Here is a 15,136-nt window from a genome sequence, read left to right as displayed (position 1 = left end):
TAGTTTATAATATTGTTACTATAGGCCAGTCTTCAATGTATCTGATTTTAAAAAATGACCATTTCATCATATTTAACAGTTTCTTTAAACCAATGGATAGATAGATAGATTTAAAATATGGTTTTATCCTATTTTCTATTATAATCCCTTAATTTGGATTTTGGTGTTACTGTTTAAGCAATACATTGAAGGACTTGATTTTTTGTTTTAAAAAAAGATATGGAATATCATAGATACATACTTAGTAACTTACTTTGACTTGGGGCAGCAAAGCTCAATTATAGGATCACACTTTCAGAAGTAAAAAAATTGAAAGTTGAGTCTGCAAAGCTAGACTTCATAACAACAGGAAACATCCCACCTACAATGCATATGGCAATGGAGAAAGGCAGTGTAGCAGACTATAGACAAAAATAATAGCTGGCAGTGAAAATGAATATTCTACTTTACAACCTTAGATCTGTCATCTCAAAAATAAACAGTCTTTCTTCCAGATACAGTGTGGTAATATGAACATGCTTTAATTTACAAGAAAAACTTTTCCTTATTCCACTTCATTTTGGGGGGGGGGGTGGTGGTGGTCATTCATGGAGCTTGAACTCTAGGCCTGGGTGCTGTCCTTGAGCTCTTTAGCTCAAGGCTAGTGCTCTACCACTTGAGCCCCAGCACCACTCCAGTTTTCTGGTGGTTTATTATAGATAAGAGTCTCACGGACTTTCCTGCCCAGGCTGGCTTTGAACTGAGATCCTCAGATCTCAACCTCCTGAGTAGCTAAGATTACAGGCGTGAGCCACCAGTGCCCAGCTCCATTTCATATTTTTTACATTATTTTTAATTTGGATATAATGTGTCCTGCACATAGGTAAGCCTTATTTTTCTGACATACATGTTTTCTTTCTTATAAATGCATATTGTTTTCACTTTAATCATAAGCCAAATTTTAAGAAATTCTTATGAAATCCCTAAATAGTGAAAATGTTTTCCTCAAGAATTCTTTTGAATAGAAAACTCCTCTGAGGAATTAAGTGTCTGTAAAATCACTTCTTGGCTAATAGAGATATGAAAATGACTAAAATGTAGGAAGTCATTGCAGCTGAATAGTAATCAAAAATGAGGAAAGGGGCTGGGAAGGTGGCTCAATGGTAGAGTGCTTGCCTTGCATGCATGAGGCCCTGGGTTCGATTCCTCAGCACCACAGGAACAGAAAAAGGCAGAAGTGGCACTGTGGCTCAAGTGTTAGAGTGCTAGCCTTGAGCTGTAATGCTGAGGGAGAGCTCCCAGGCTTAGAGTTCAGGTCCCATGACTGGCAAAAAAAAAAAAAAAAAAGGAAAATCACTACTACAATTTTAATTAAAACTTACTGAAAATTATTCTGTACATAGAAACTCCATCTGTGTCTAATGTTTTTGAATTATAATCTTTGAAAATAGTTTGTAGAGTCAATAAGAAAATAGTATTTGAAACAAGGAGATACATGCTATAGTTAAATGTGCTTATAATAAGTGTAGTTAAGTATAAGAGTACTGCCCTGTTGTGTTTCAAAATATGTTTTCCATGCTTCGATTAAAAGTGATTTTGGCCATTTGTTCTCATTTACTAAAGGGAACTATAGTCATGTATAATACTGGACTATTCTCTAGTTTGGTGGTAAATGTTCAAAGTACTTTACAGATATTAAATATATGTTTTAATTCTTTAATATTATAAATAAAGCCATATCTATTCAACTTGAAAGTATATAATAAAGGGACAGAGTAAAGTATCCAGCCTGTGATCCTCTAGTTATATATTTCTGCCATCTAATTAACTAAAATTGACAGTAACTTTGAAATGTTTAATATGCATTCACAATCATTATTAAGATTAATTATAGTTAGACAAAGTAATTTCTACTAATGACAGTGTCATCTTTTATTATATATATTTATTCATTGATTGATTTTATTTTTTGGTGTCAGCATTTACAAGTGTGGCCTAGTGATGGCTCACGCCTGGAATCCTAGCTACTCAGGAGGCTGAGATCCAAGGATCACAGTGCAAAGCCATTCTAGGCAGAACAAAGTCTGTGAGACTCATCTCCAATTAACAACTCCAAAACCAGATGTGGAGCTGTGGCTAAAAGTGAAGAGTGCTAGCCTTGAGCAAAAGAGCTCAGGGAAAGCACCAGGCCCTGAGTTCAAGCCCAACAACTGACTCCCCCCCCCCCAAAAAAAAGTGTAACCAGTATTTTTCCTGTCTTTTTTTTTTTTAACTAATTATAGCACCAGAATTACAATACATGTTACATTATACATGTGCATATATGTATGCATGCACTTATATGCACACATGTAACATACATGTGTGCATGTAGTACGTATGTGTGTATACAAATACAATACACTGTTTGTTTTCTTTTTGGCAATACTAGGGTTTTGACTTAGGAACTTATGTTTGCCTGGAAGGCATGCCACTGCTGAACCATGGCTATTTTGTGCTGTTTCTTTTTGAAATTGGGCCTCATTTCCTTCCACAGTACATCCCTAGGCCATGATCTAATTTACCTATTTCATATTTCCATTTATAACTAGAATAACAAGCATTTGTCATGTGTCACCAAGTTCTGCTTCTCATTGAGAAGTTTCAATGAGACTTTTCTGCTGGAGTTAGCCTTTAACTGCAATCCATTCAGTCTCCCAAGTAGCCAAAATTATAGACATAAGCCACTAGCGCCCAGCAGTTTGTTAATTTATTAAATTGGTTAGTCCACCCTTAATGTATTAAAGCAATACTTACATTTATTTTGCATATATCTTCTTTCTCCTAGTTCTACCATAATAATTTTGGCCTAGTATACATGTTATATTCATATATACCATCCCCTAACTTTTAAAAAAGAATCTTTGAAGATGGGGCCCTAATGTTTTATTGTTAAAAGTTCCTCAGGTGATGCTATTGTATAACTACTGAAAATTTGTTCTGCTGTTAAGATCCTCTATGATAGCATTCTGTACCTTGAAGGATCCTTCAACATCAAATTCACAAGATGTTGGAGGACTGTTGGTAATACAGAATCTGGACTCTAACTTGTTTAGAAAATGACACTAGGATATGATGAGAAATTCATGTTAAGGATGACCTCTTGTTCCTCACTTTTTTGTAACTGCAACTAGAACAAGATAGAGGAGAGCAGCCTAGGGAAGAATTAGTAGAGTGCCCTCTTATGGGTAAGTGAAGTTTAAGTGAATTTCGAAGTTTCAGGAAAAAAACATTTAATAGCAGATTATATAGTTGGGTATGTCTTCAAATCCTTGAAGTGGATTTCAGAAGAGCTCCATCATGGATGGAGTCTCCTGGGAGAAAGATCAAAAACCAAGTATTACTAGGATATCCTGTTAGCAGTGGTCTGGTACATACCTGTGTGCACATGTCATACTCATATGTTCATACACATCACCTGTTGTTTCTTTTTTTTTGACAAGTGTTAAATATTCTTTATTTGAGATTTATACATAAGCCACACTAAAATGGCTTTCCGTAAGTAAAAAGCAGATTTCAGAGAAAGGTAATTCTAATTAAATTGGCATAGTCAAGACCAAAAATACAGACATTGTTCCTTATCTTCAGCCATTGCCTTTAACAGGTTAGTTTTGCTTGATTCTGAGACTGTAAAGGGATTTCCTCAGTATTTCATGATGTTCTCATAATTCGCCATATAAATCTGAATATAAAACCAATCTTTAACAGATTTGGAGATGGTATTATTCCCTACCTTGCTGAAAAATTGAACATTAGTAAGTCCAATCATATGACAGGAGGGAAAAAGTGACAGTATTTTTTTTTTGGGGGGGGGGTCCGGTCGTGGTGCCCGAACTGTGGGCCTGGGCGCTGTCCCTCAGCTCTTCAGCTCAAGGCTAGCACTCTACCACTTGAGCCACAGTGCCACTTCTGGCTTTTTTCTTTTTGCTTATGTGGTGCTGAGGAATCGAACCTAGGGTCTCAGGCATGCAAGGCAAGCACTCTACCACTGAGCCACCTTCCCAGCCCCATGACAGTATTTTTTTTAAGATCATATTCATTTAGCTAGAGACAGTTTTACTTAAATCAGGACTGTCCAAAAATATTCTGTCAGCCATTCATGATCTGAAATCTGATATTAGAAATCAGTTGAATTATGGTACACATTTAAAAAGCCATGAGACATTTGTTTAGCAGTAAATAACTAAGGCAGTGGCTATTACTCATTTGTAGCTTTTCTGAGATAAGCTATCAAATCTGCCCGTTCTCCCTTCTTCTGAATGCCAGCGAAGATAATTTTTGTTCCAAGGATGTACTTTTTGGGGTTCTCCAAATACTCCATCAGTGTATCCTCTCCCCAGGTGATGCCTTTGTTCTTGTTGGCATCTGTTTAAGTGAATCCAGCTGCTTGACCAGTCTTCCAACCAAACAGACCACAGAGATTAGGCCCAGTCTTGTGCTTGCCTCCCTTTTCAATGGTGTGGCACTGAGCACACTTCTGAACAAAAATCTTCTTGCCTTTCTCAAAATCATCTATTTTCAATTTGCTCCTTCCTCACTATCACAAGAAGGATAAAAGCTCCGAAGCCAGACGTCCCTCGCTCTCCATCTACTGTTTCTAAAGCAAATGATGCCTTTCTCTATTGCTTTTATTCTGCTTCCCTCTTATGTTTTTTTCTTTTCCTCTAAAAGTACCAACAAAAGAATGTAATGCAAACTTATACTTGAACGTCTTTAAGGAGAACAGACTTTATCCTTAAGCTGAGATTAATATACTAACAGGAAAGACATTTACATTAAGGTCATTTCATAGAATAGTCAAGTCTTTTAGTTTTGATGTTTCTGTTTTTGCTATTTGGTTTGCTTTGGATGGTTGGATTTATTTGGTTTGATTTTTGTGGATTCTGGAAACAGTGACTTGTGTCTTTTTATATATCCTTGACTGACCATGAACTGAGAAGATCCTACTGTCTCAGTGCTAGGATTATACATTTCCTAATATAGTCTTTTTAACAAGTAAATTTTCTCTTTTTTTGTATATTAATCTGAGAGAGTGGCAAAGATAGATAAATTGAACCTAATGCATTTTAGTTTGTTGTTTAATTATGAACAGAAATATAAAAGATCTGAACCAATTAACTTTTAGCTTACTAAGCCTTTGTGAATAGTTTTGTAGATAAGATAAATATATAGTAGTTTTGCTCTAAGAAGATATAAAATACTTCTTTCACAAAATATGGATATAAATAGTAAATACTTATCATAATCAGAATATATATGGCTATGTTACTATGTTGAAAAATGTAATTTTTCTTTTCTCTAAGTGATTATACTTTTCTATCCTTTGTTGACTTTTTCTTACCATTTATTTTTAGTATCCATAAGACATTTCAAAGTTGAATTCTGTTTTATGTGATGGATGAGCTTATGCCTCTGTGTGGAAAAAAGAAGCTTATGATTTCTTAAAGATAAAATGTTTCTCACAACAATGAATAAAACATATGGAACTTCAATTTTTAATTTTTTAAATAATATCATTTGGATACCTAAAGGTATTTAAGCTACCTTTTCAATACAAAGATAGTTTTAAAATTTCACATTACCACGGCCCATTGTATTATTTTTTAAAACTATGAAATTCTACAAGTAAGAGAAAATTAACAAACTTGGAAGATGAAGTAGGAGCTTCCAAAAGGTAAATAAAACAACTATAGTTCTTAAAATTTCTTAGATGCAAAAGAAACTTCGATGTAATAAAGCTGTGAATTTTTGATGATTGTACAAAGACTCCAAGGGACTATCTACACCTAAATATAAGAAAAAGAAACTAGTAGGTCTAAAAGAAAACATGATTATGTGGTTGTGATTTGTTGTGTTTATCTATGTATCTTCACTGTCTTTGAAGAATCTGATAAAATCATTAAACTCTTAGGGTTGGATATCTATATTAAAAATCGTATGTGGGTTTCTTTGTATAGATAAAGGATTTGTAAGTCTAAGTCTTCTGTAAACAACCTCCTAGACTCCTGCAGCAGAATTACCTGAGTTGTCTATTAAAATGGAGACTAATGGACTACAACCCAACCTATGTTAGAATTTTTAATGAACTAGGCTTGAGAATCATGTCTTTAGTGATACAATTTATGAATGACTACTCTAGAGTTTTGTGGGTAATTTCTGTCCTGCTTGTTACTAGGTACAAGATATTGTAATTCCTAAGTAAGTTACATTTAATTTACTATGTATGGTTTTTAACAGTTTCTTACCTACTTATAAAATATCAACTACCTGTCATTAGTGTTAATGAGCACCAGCTTATAAAGAAATGTAGTTAATTGTTGTAGGCTGACCATCATGTTAATGAAAAGAAATAAGTTGTAAGAATATATTAGATACTAAGTCTTGTTAAGATAGCTAATATAGAGGTTGAGTAAATTTAACTTATTTCTAGTCATAAGTAAATGCACTTATTTGCTCTCAAAGGGCACCTGCAGTTACTCAAGTTTAATAGGCATCAGACTGGGATTTCCAGTGATAGCTAGTTAAAAGTTCTGCTAACTCAGAATAAGTGAGGTCAGATATAATAGGAATTTTAAAGAAACATTATGTACTGATTTGAAAGTATATGCAACTTAACTTCAAATGTATCTAAGCGTCTGAACTGTCTCTATAAAGAGTTATCTATATTTGAATGATGCAAGACTTAATTTTAATGACACAGACTAAGTGGTAGTATATAAATTAGTGCTTCTAAAAGTGTTACAAAACTGATTGAAAATAATATCCAAAGTTTGTTCAAATACTTCCAATTCTTGTTATGATCTTAATTTATTATAGATAAATTTAGATTTGAGCTTTATCTGAGTGGACATAAGCCACTATCTTAATACAAGTTTTTAGGTCAGAATTAATAGAGCAGAGTTGTTTTTTTTTTTTCTTGGTTTTTTTTTTTTTTTAATTTGAGAAAATACCGTATAGAGGGGTTACAATTAATGGGCAAGGTAATGAGTACATTTCTTATCAAGCATTGTTGCCTCCCCCTTTGTTTCCCCTTCCCATCCCTTCCCATCTCCTCCCCTTTTTCCCCCCACCCTTCCCCCCGCCGAGTTATTTAGTATTTAGCATAAACACTATTAAACTATGACACTGTGAGACAAATTATAGGTCTAGCTTTCTAAGGACTTTTTTTTTTAATAGAGGAAAATATCCCTAGTGAAGGATTACACTCTAATATTTAGTCAACATTTTCTTCAAAAAAGAGGATCGGGGGCTGGGAAGGTGGCTTAGTGGTAGAGTGCTTGCCTTGCATGCATGAGGCCCAAGGTTCCATTCCTCAGCCACCACATAGGCAGAAAAAGCTGGAAGTGGCGCTGTGGCTCAAGTGGTAGAGCCCTAGCTTTGAGCTGAACAGCTGAGGGACAGCGCCCAGGCCCAGAGTTCAAGCCCCATGACCGACAAAAAAAAAAAAAAAAAAAGGATCAATTTATACCAAATGATGTGTGTTGCTTAATGAAAGACATTTATTGCTAAGAGAGAATAAAAAGTGATAAGATGATTATTAGAGATAGAAATACCACATGTATGTGGCAAAAGTTCATACTATTGTTATATTAGTCCTTTGTACAATAAAAACTCATTAATATTCATCTGTATTCTTTAAAAGGAAGTGAAAATTAGTTCAGTAAAGATTATTATGTAAAACTTATTCTTGTTTTTGTCCTTATTTATGGAAAAGTATATAAAATATTCTATATGTTTTTTCTATATTTATGAAATCCAAATTTATATAAAATAATCATTACCTATTCTGCAAACATTAAAATTTAATTGGTAATTTTCCCACTGCCTACTATTTGTGACTAAAATTTGATTTGTTTTCTACAAGTTGACACTACTTTTTATATTTTGTTTACATTTTTGTGGGAGTTACTAAATTCAATATCATTGTTACTTTTGACAGTTTCTTCACGAGTTCCTCAAGGAAACAAACACATACATATGCATACACATAAACATAGTATATAATTTCATAAAGAAGTATGTATAATGGGCATATAGTAGTCTATAATTTAATCTATCCAGTAACACAAGTCAGTCACTATTTACTTAGCATAAATTTATTTGGGTTTTCATTTTTGGCAATGCTGTGGTTTGAATTCAAGACCTTATGTGCGAGCTAAGAAAGAAAGGCATTATACCAATGAACCACACCTGCAACTTTTATTATGTCTTTTACTATTTTTCAAGTAGGGTCTTCCTATATTATACATCACATAGTGCTTGGATGACAAACACCACCACACCTGACATTTTTCTTTTAAATGAGGGTTTTCCTTTTTTGCCTTTGCTATCCTGAAACTATGATCCTCCCATTCTCTACCTTCTGAGTAGCTATTGTTACAAGCATGCTGTACCACACCTACTGTTCAGTAAAACATTTATTCCCATTTACTGATTAGAAAACATTTTTAGGTGAACAAATTCAAAAAAGATTATATGAGTAGTAAATTTTAAAATCAAATTATATTTTGATACTTGTTTTAGTATTTTTTTTCCTGGTCCTGGGCTTGAACTCATGGCCTAGGAGCTGTTTCTAAGCTTCTTTTTCTCAAGGCTTATTGCTCTACCACTTGAACCACAGTGCCACTTCCATCCTTTTCTGAGTAGTTAAAGTTAATTGGAAATAAGAGTTTCAGTTTCTACCCAGGCTGGATTTGAACTGCAATCCTCAGACCTCAGTCTCCTGACTAGATACAGGATTACAGGCATAAGCCACTAACTAGCCCTGAGCTGAAGAGCTGAGGGACAGTGCCCAGGCCCAGAGTTCAAGCCCCATAGCTGAACCCCTCCTCCCCGCCAAAAAAAGATATTATCCAGATACAGGCATAAGCCACTGGTGCCCAGCTAATTTCAATACTTATTAACCACTATATTTTAATTCTTTATTAACTTTGAAAGTATGTTAAAGTATGAAAGTGTGTGTGTGTATATATATATATATTTATATTTATATTTATATATATTCATTCCTCATTTCCATGAAGATATTAAAAACTATTCAGCTGCTTACTTTATACCAGACAGTTGTGGACCCTTAAATATATATTATTTAATTCTTAGGTAAAATGGGTCTTGTTCATTGTTTTCTCCAGACTTAAGTTTAGTTACATTTCTGTATAATTTTTAGTCTGTGAGACTACAATTATACAAAATGTGATTAGACTAATACCTGATACCATAGTGCTTATGATTGGTAACTGAAACATTGAACTTGAATTGGGTCATATTCTCAATTAGACTGGAGTTCAATTAATTGGTTCAGTATAAGAGGTAGATAGACTTGAGAAGAGAGGAAATATCCTGTTACCTACCAGTAAATGTAAATAGATAATGCCATTATCTTTTTTCTCCCCAGCTCTTATGCTATTGAGTACACTATGATTCATTTATATATACCAAACTAGAATATGTGTGTAACTGATTTTCTGAAGGAAATAAAACATCTTCAGAGTGTTTTATTCTTAATATATCCTCATAATATCACGATTGATCCTAGATGAATTTAATGACCACCAGTATGTGCTATACAGTATGTCCTTCAAGCAACACAGATTTCCATAAATTACATTAAGCTCTTTTGCTTATATCTTCTTGGATGATATTACGTATATGTGCCCTAATCCTTAAATTAATAAATGTCACAATCCTCTGCCCTCCCTTTTTTTGCCAGTCTGGAGCTTGAACTCAGGGCTAGGGCACTGTCCATGAACATTTTTTTGATCAAGGCTAGTGTTCCATCACTTGAGCCACAGTTCCACTTCCAGCTTTTTTTTTTTAAGTGGCTTATTGGAGATACAAGTCTCACAGACTTTAATTTATGGGCTGCCTTTGAACTTTGATCTTCAAATCTTAGTCTTCAGATAAGAGCCATCAGCACCCAGCATTGCCTTTCATTTTACCCTCAAAGTAAGCCCAACATTAAATCCTATATATATATATTTTTTTCCTAACCACTAAAATTGATCAATGCTGTGTTGTTATGCATATTTAGTTCATTTCTTGAATGGAGAATGGCAGTGAAAGGTCTCCTTATTTAACTGATTTTTTTTACCTTTTATCCAGTCTACATTCTGTTTTTTACTGCCATTCCTTGTTCCCAAACACAAAAATAATTATGTCACTATCCAGATTTAAAGTGTTCAGGAATGATATATCATCTTGTTTTGTGTAAAAACTTAACTTCCTTCTGACATACCAGTCCTTCATCTGTACTGTCTATTTTCAACTTAATCCACCAATCTCATTTCCCATTATCCTTCTCTTATTTTGAATATTCTGTTCATACAACTGCTTTATCTTTAGTATTATATTGTACTACTTCAAGTCTCCTTGCCTGTATAGATGGGCGATCCCTTTGACAAGCTTCTTACCTAAAGCTCATCCACCTGCCCCAACAGTTTTACTGCAGATTTGTTATCAGTTGTCACCTCTTAACAAATCATTCTGTGCTTCTTGTGCATAATTTTCCCATTTTTATTTAATAGCATAGTTAGCTTTTATTACCATGTAAGATGATTTGTACCTATCTACATCCAAGTTTATGAAAGCTGCTTTGATTTTATTTCTACCTCTAATACTAGCCCAAGCCATTACATAGACTTGCCTAGGTTTACTGTAGTCACAGAGGCCCTGAGCTTTGTAAAGATTTAGTCCTGGATTTAAGTGAGGGCTCAGTAACAAAAGGGAATAACATATTTTGTGTGGAAAAAGGAAGCTTTTAAAAAGGAACTCGACAGTGGCAGGTCTGTGTATGTTTCTCACTCTGCTTGAACAGTTAGATAGATAATACCTCAAACATACCAGAAGGCCAATGTTGAAGATAGAAGTGGTTAGTGTTTTTGCCAAATTAGATGTGTGTGTATACATACATATATATATATATATATATATATATTTGACTTTGTACTGAACAAAGACTAAGGAGACAAAGAACAGAGAAATAAGACAAATTTTCTGCCTTTAGAAGAATTTTAGAGTAGATAGACAAGATGGGCATATAAATAAATATAGTATAATCTAGAACTATGTGACTGAAGTAGCTGAGGAAGAACAACCACACATGATGAGAATATCTGCTTTAGCAGAATGGCCTCCCATCTAGAGTAATGCTTCAACAAAAGTTTTAAGTGAGTTAGAATTCTGCAGATGGAGACAGTGGAAGAATTCTCCAGTAAGGTTCGAGAAATGATTCCTACCTAAAAATTTAAATATATGCTCTTTAGGTACAATCTTCTGTCAACATATTTGCTATACTTTCCCTGTGAAATATAATGTGGGAAATACTATGAACTTTGGAAAATGGAATTCAAATTCAAATAATGAAGTAGTCAATCTGTAAACCATCATATTGCCCATACAAAAAGAGATATCAATTTTAGTAATCTCTTGAGTATTTAGCAAGATAGAAAGATAATGCAAACAAAGCTGTTGACAGTCTATAAGATCTTAGTAGGACTCACAAAACATTAATGTGTTGATGAATTGTGGCTGCTAAAAGGTCTTTGTCTTCCCTGTTACACTTGTTACTTAAATGACTTTATTGAGTGCATACTACAGAGGAGGTTATGGGATCATAAAGTAAGTGAGATGTAACCTTTGCCCTTGTAAAAGGGGTGTGTGTGTGTGTGTGTGTGTGTGTGTGTGTGTGTGTGTGTGTGTGTGTGTGTGTGTGTGTGTGTGTGTGTGTGTGTGTGTGTGTGTGTGTGTGTGTGTGTGTGTGTGTGTGTGTATTCTGTATGAGTATGCTGAAAATAGTTATCACACAGCTTGGATAATGCTTTATAGACAGTTTTACAAAAAAAATAAGAGAAGGAACTGTGTTATAAAAACTTTTTATTAAGGAAGAGTATAATGTGAATAATCAAGACCAATTTGTTGACTTGTTTGGAAGTAGGAATGCTTTTCAGGGAGGTGGAAGAACATATTCCAAAGGAGAATCAAAGTAATATAACTTCTTCAGGAAAAGAAAAGTGACAATAAAAAACAAGCACAGGACTGAATCTACTCACAGCAGAATACTCTAAAGTTGAAAATTCCCCCAGAGAGCCTGAAGTTATGATATCATTCTATTGAGAAAGAATAAATCTTGCAGCTTTGTATGAGAGTTACCTTTCTATGACTCTGTTTATGCTTGGATGCTGAGACAGCAAATTCATATGGCATGAACTTTTGCCTAAACTATACTACCAGTACTCAAACAATGAGATGGAAAAATAAGGAACTGGATTTTATTCATGATGTTCTTGTCTGAGTCATAGTACCAGCAGCAGGAGTAAAATTGATTATACTGTGACAAATGGTTAGAAAGAAGTTCTCTGTGGTTAATGTGAATGTCTGATAACATTATTTGTGATATATTAACTAGACTGGCTTGACTAGATACAGTGTCAATCGATGTATTTTCTGGTTTGTTCTCAGTAATTGGATAGTATCATAGCTCTTCATAAACTAGAAGTCATGTACACTATGAAGAATTCTAGAAGTTATCCATTTTTCACCTTTTCTTTAAATCAAAGGGAAGAATTTGAATGGCACTAGAAATTAAAGGAAATCTCTGGGTAGAAAATATAGAATAATCATTATTTGTTTCAGTGGCATTTAGAAACTAGTAAGAAGTATGACAGTATCTAGAATAATAAAGCAAAGAAGAAAAAGAACTAAAATTTGTTGAACAATTACTATATTTCAATTACTTTAGTAATGGATCATGAAGGGTGGGTATTTTTTATTGAGCTAAAACAGGCAGAATGAACTTCACATTTTTTTTCCACTTTAGACTGTATGATTGATTCGTTTTCAGTGTGTTAACAGTGGAAACATTTTCATTATTTAATATTTATTTCTTTTACCCAAAACAGAAACTCCATACCTATTAATAACATCAAGTTTCACTTGCCCCTGTTTCCTGACAAATTCTAATACAGTTTTATATGTGTTGTTTATGTTAGGCTTTTTACAGCATAGCATTTTATCCATGTGATAGTGTGTATCAGTATTTGGTGAGTAGTTTGGTTTTTGTTGATAATGTTCCTATAAACATTCATTTAAAATATTTTGTGTAAATGTTTTCATTAGTATTGGATATAGACCTCAGTGTGGAATTTCATGGTAATGTAGTAATTCTGTGCTTACCATTCTTGGAACTCCAGACTTTTTAGAAGTAGACCGCCTATTTAATATTCCTACGACTAGCATATGGAGATTTCAGTTTTTCCACATTCTTGCCAATTTGTGTTAATGTCATTTTTATTATAGCCATTCTAGTATGTATAACATTTTAACTCATTTTGTTTATATTTGTTGTCTCTGATAATTAATGTTCCAAATATTATGTTGCTTATTACCTATTTGGATGTCCTCTTTGAATAAATATGTATTCAAATTATTTAGTGTGTGTGTGTGTGTGTGTGTGTGTGTGTGTGCACGCGCGCGCACATGTGCGTAAGTACGTGTGTGCACGCTGCTCCTGGGGCTTGAACTCAGGGTATGGGTTCTGTTCCTGAGAGCTTCTTTTATTCAATGATAACGCTCTACCACTTGAACCACAGCACCACTTCTGGCTTTTTCTAAGTAGCTTATTGGAGGTAAAAAGTTGTGGACTTTTCTGTCCCAACTGGCTTCAACTGCAGTCCTGAGATCTCAGACTCTTGAGTAGCTAGGATTACAGGCACTTGGCTCTTTGTCATTTTTTAATTCATTATTTGTTTATTATCTTTTTACTTTTAACTGGCTGTCTTTCATTGTTGAATTGCCAAAGGAAGTTTATATATTTTGGATACTATTATGATAATGTTTTTGGGTTCAGAGTGTTGTTTATTTATTTATTATTTGTTTTGGCAGTACTGGAGTTTAAATTCAGGGCCTTTCATTGCTCTACCACAATCACACTTGTAGAACTGTTTGTGTTATTCTCTAAGGTCTCTCAAACTTCTCTGCCTGGGCTGGCCTTGAACTTCCATTTTCAGCCTCCATAAAAGTTAGAATTCCAGAAATCAGCCCTGGCTCCCTTACTGACAATATACTTTACAATCAAGTAATCTGGTTTTGCATTTACTGCTTTAGATTTCAATATCAAGAGATCACCACATAATGCAAGATTTCAAATATTTGCAACTCTAGAAGTTACTTTTGCTTACATTTAGGCCTTTGTTTATTTTAGTTACATTTTTATATAGTGAAAAATTAGAGTCCATATTCATTATTTTGCCTGTCCCATTTTCTCAGTGCCATTTCTTGAAGAAATGCTATGACTTTGGCATTATCTGATGCTTTCCAATGGTATGACTTTGGCATTATTGTTAAGAATGTATTGATTGCATATGTATGTGTATATTTAGACCCTCAGTTCTATTTCATTGATATACGTGTAGTAGTATGTGAGTAGTACATTCTTTTGATTCCTATAACTCTATGTAATAGATTTTGAATTAAAAACATTGCTCCTCCAAATTTAGCTTTTTCCTCCTTCAGATTATTTTGTATATTATTTTTTTCTATTTTAGGTTCAGTTTGTCTCTTTTTGTGATGGAAGCACCAAAAATAAATCTGTTGAGATTTTGATAGGGAATGCATAGAATACAAACATCATTTCCAGATTATTTTTATCTTTACAGTAGAAACTCTTATAATACATTGCCATAGGATGTCTTCCATGTATGTAAATAATCTTTATTTTTTGTTATTATTTTTTCCCAGATAAGGAAAAAAACTTAGTGGATTCTTTGGGGCTTTTTTTTTGGGGGGGGGTCCGGTCGTGGGGCCTGATCTCTGGGTCTGGGCCCTGTCCCTCAGCTCTTCAGCTCAAGGCTAGTGCTCTACCACTTGAGCCACAGCGCCACTTCAGGCTCTTTTCTTTTTGCTTATGTGGTGCTGAAGAATCGAACCCAGGGCCTCAGGCATGCAAGACAAGCGCTCTACCACTGAGCCACCTTCCCAGCCCTTGGGGCTTTTTTTAAATAGATACGATATATTAAATAGGTAAGATAATCTGGATGTCTCCTTTTTTTTTCCCCCTAATCTGCTTGCCCTGACTACTATGTCTACTATGTTGAATAAAAGCGCTAAAAGCCAAGATTTATTT

General features: G+C 34.2%; 1 protein-coding gene and 1 pseudogene across 6 annotated transcripts in view; one reads left to right on the top strand and one right to left on the bottom strand.

The window, feature by feature from the left end:
- Mbd5 (methyl-CpG binding domain protein 5) overlaps window positions 1-15,136 on the top strand; it is a 338,624-nt gene that overhangs the window by 18,066 nt on the left and 305,422 nt on the right. The window lies entirely within an intron of this gene.
- Window positions 4,217-15,136, bottom strand: part of LOC138836393 (cytochrome c, somatic pseudogene) — a 32,597-nt pseudogene continuing 21,677 nt past the window's right edge.

The sequence above is a fragment of the Dipodomys merriami genome, unplaced genomic scaffold, assembly GCF_024711535.1.
Source record: "Dipodomys merriami isolate MVZ:Mamm:240054 unplaced genomic scaffold, mDipMer1.0.p SCAF_1, whole genome shotgun sequence".
Lineage (NCBI taxonomy): Eukaryota > Metazoa > Chordata > Mammalia > Rodentia > Heteromyidae > Dipodomys > Dipodomys merriami.
The sequence above is the reverse complement of the archived record's forward strand: the minus strand, read 5'-3'. Positions and strand labels throughout refer to the sequence as shown.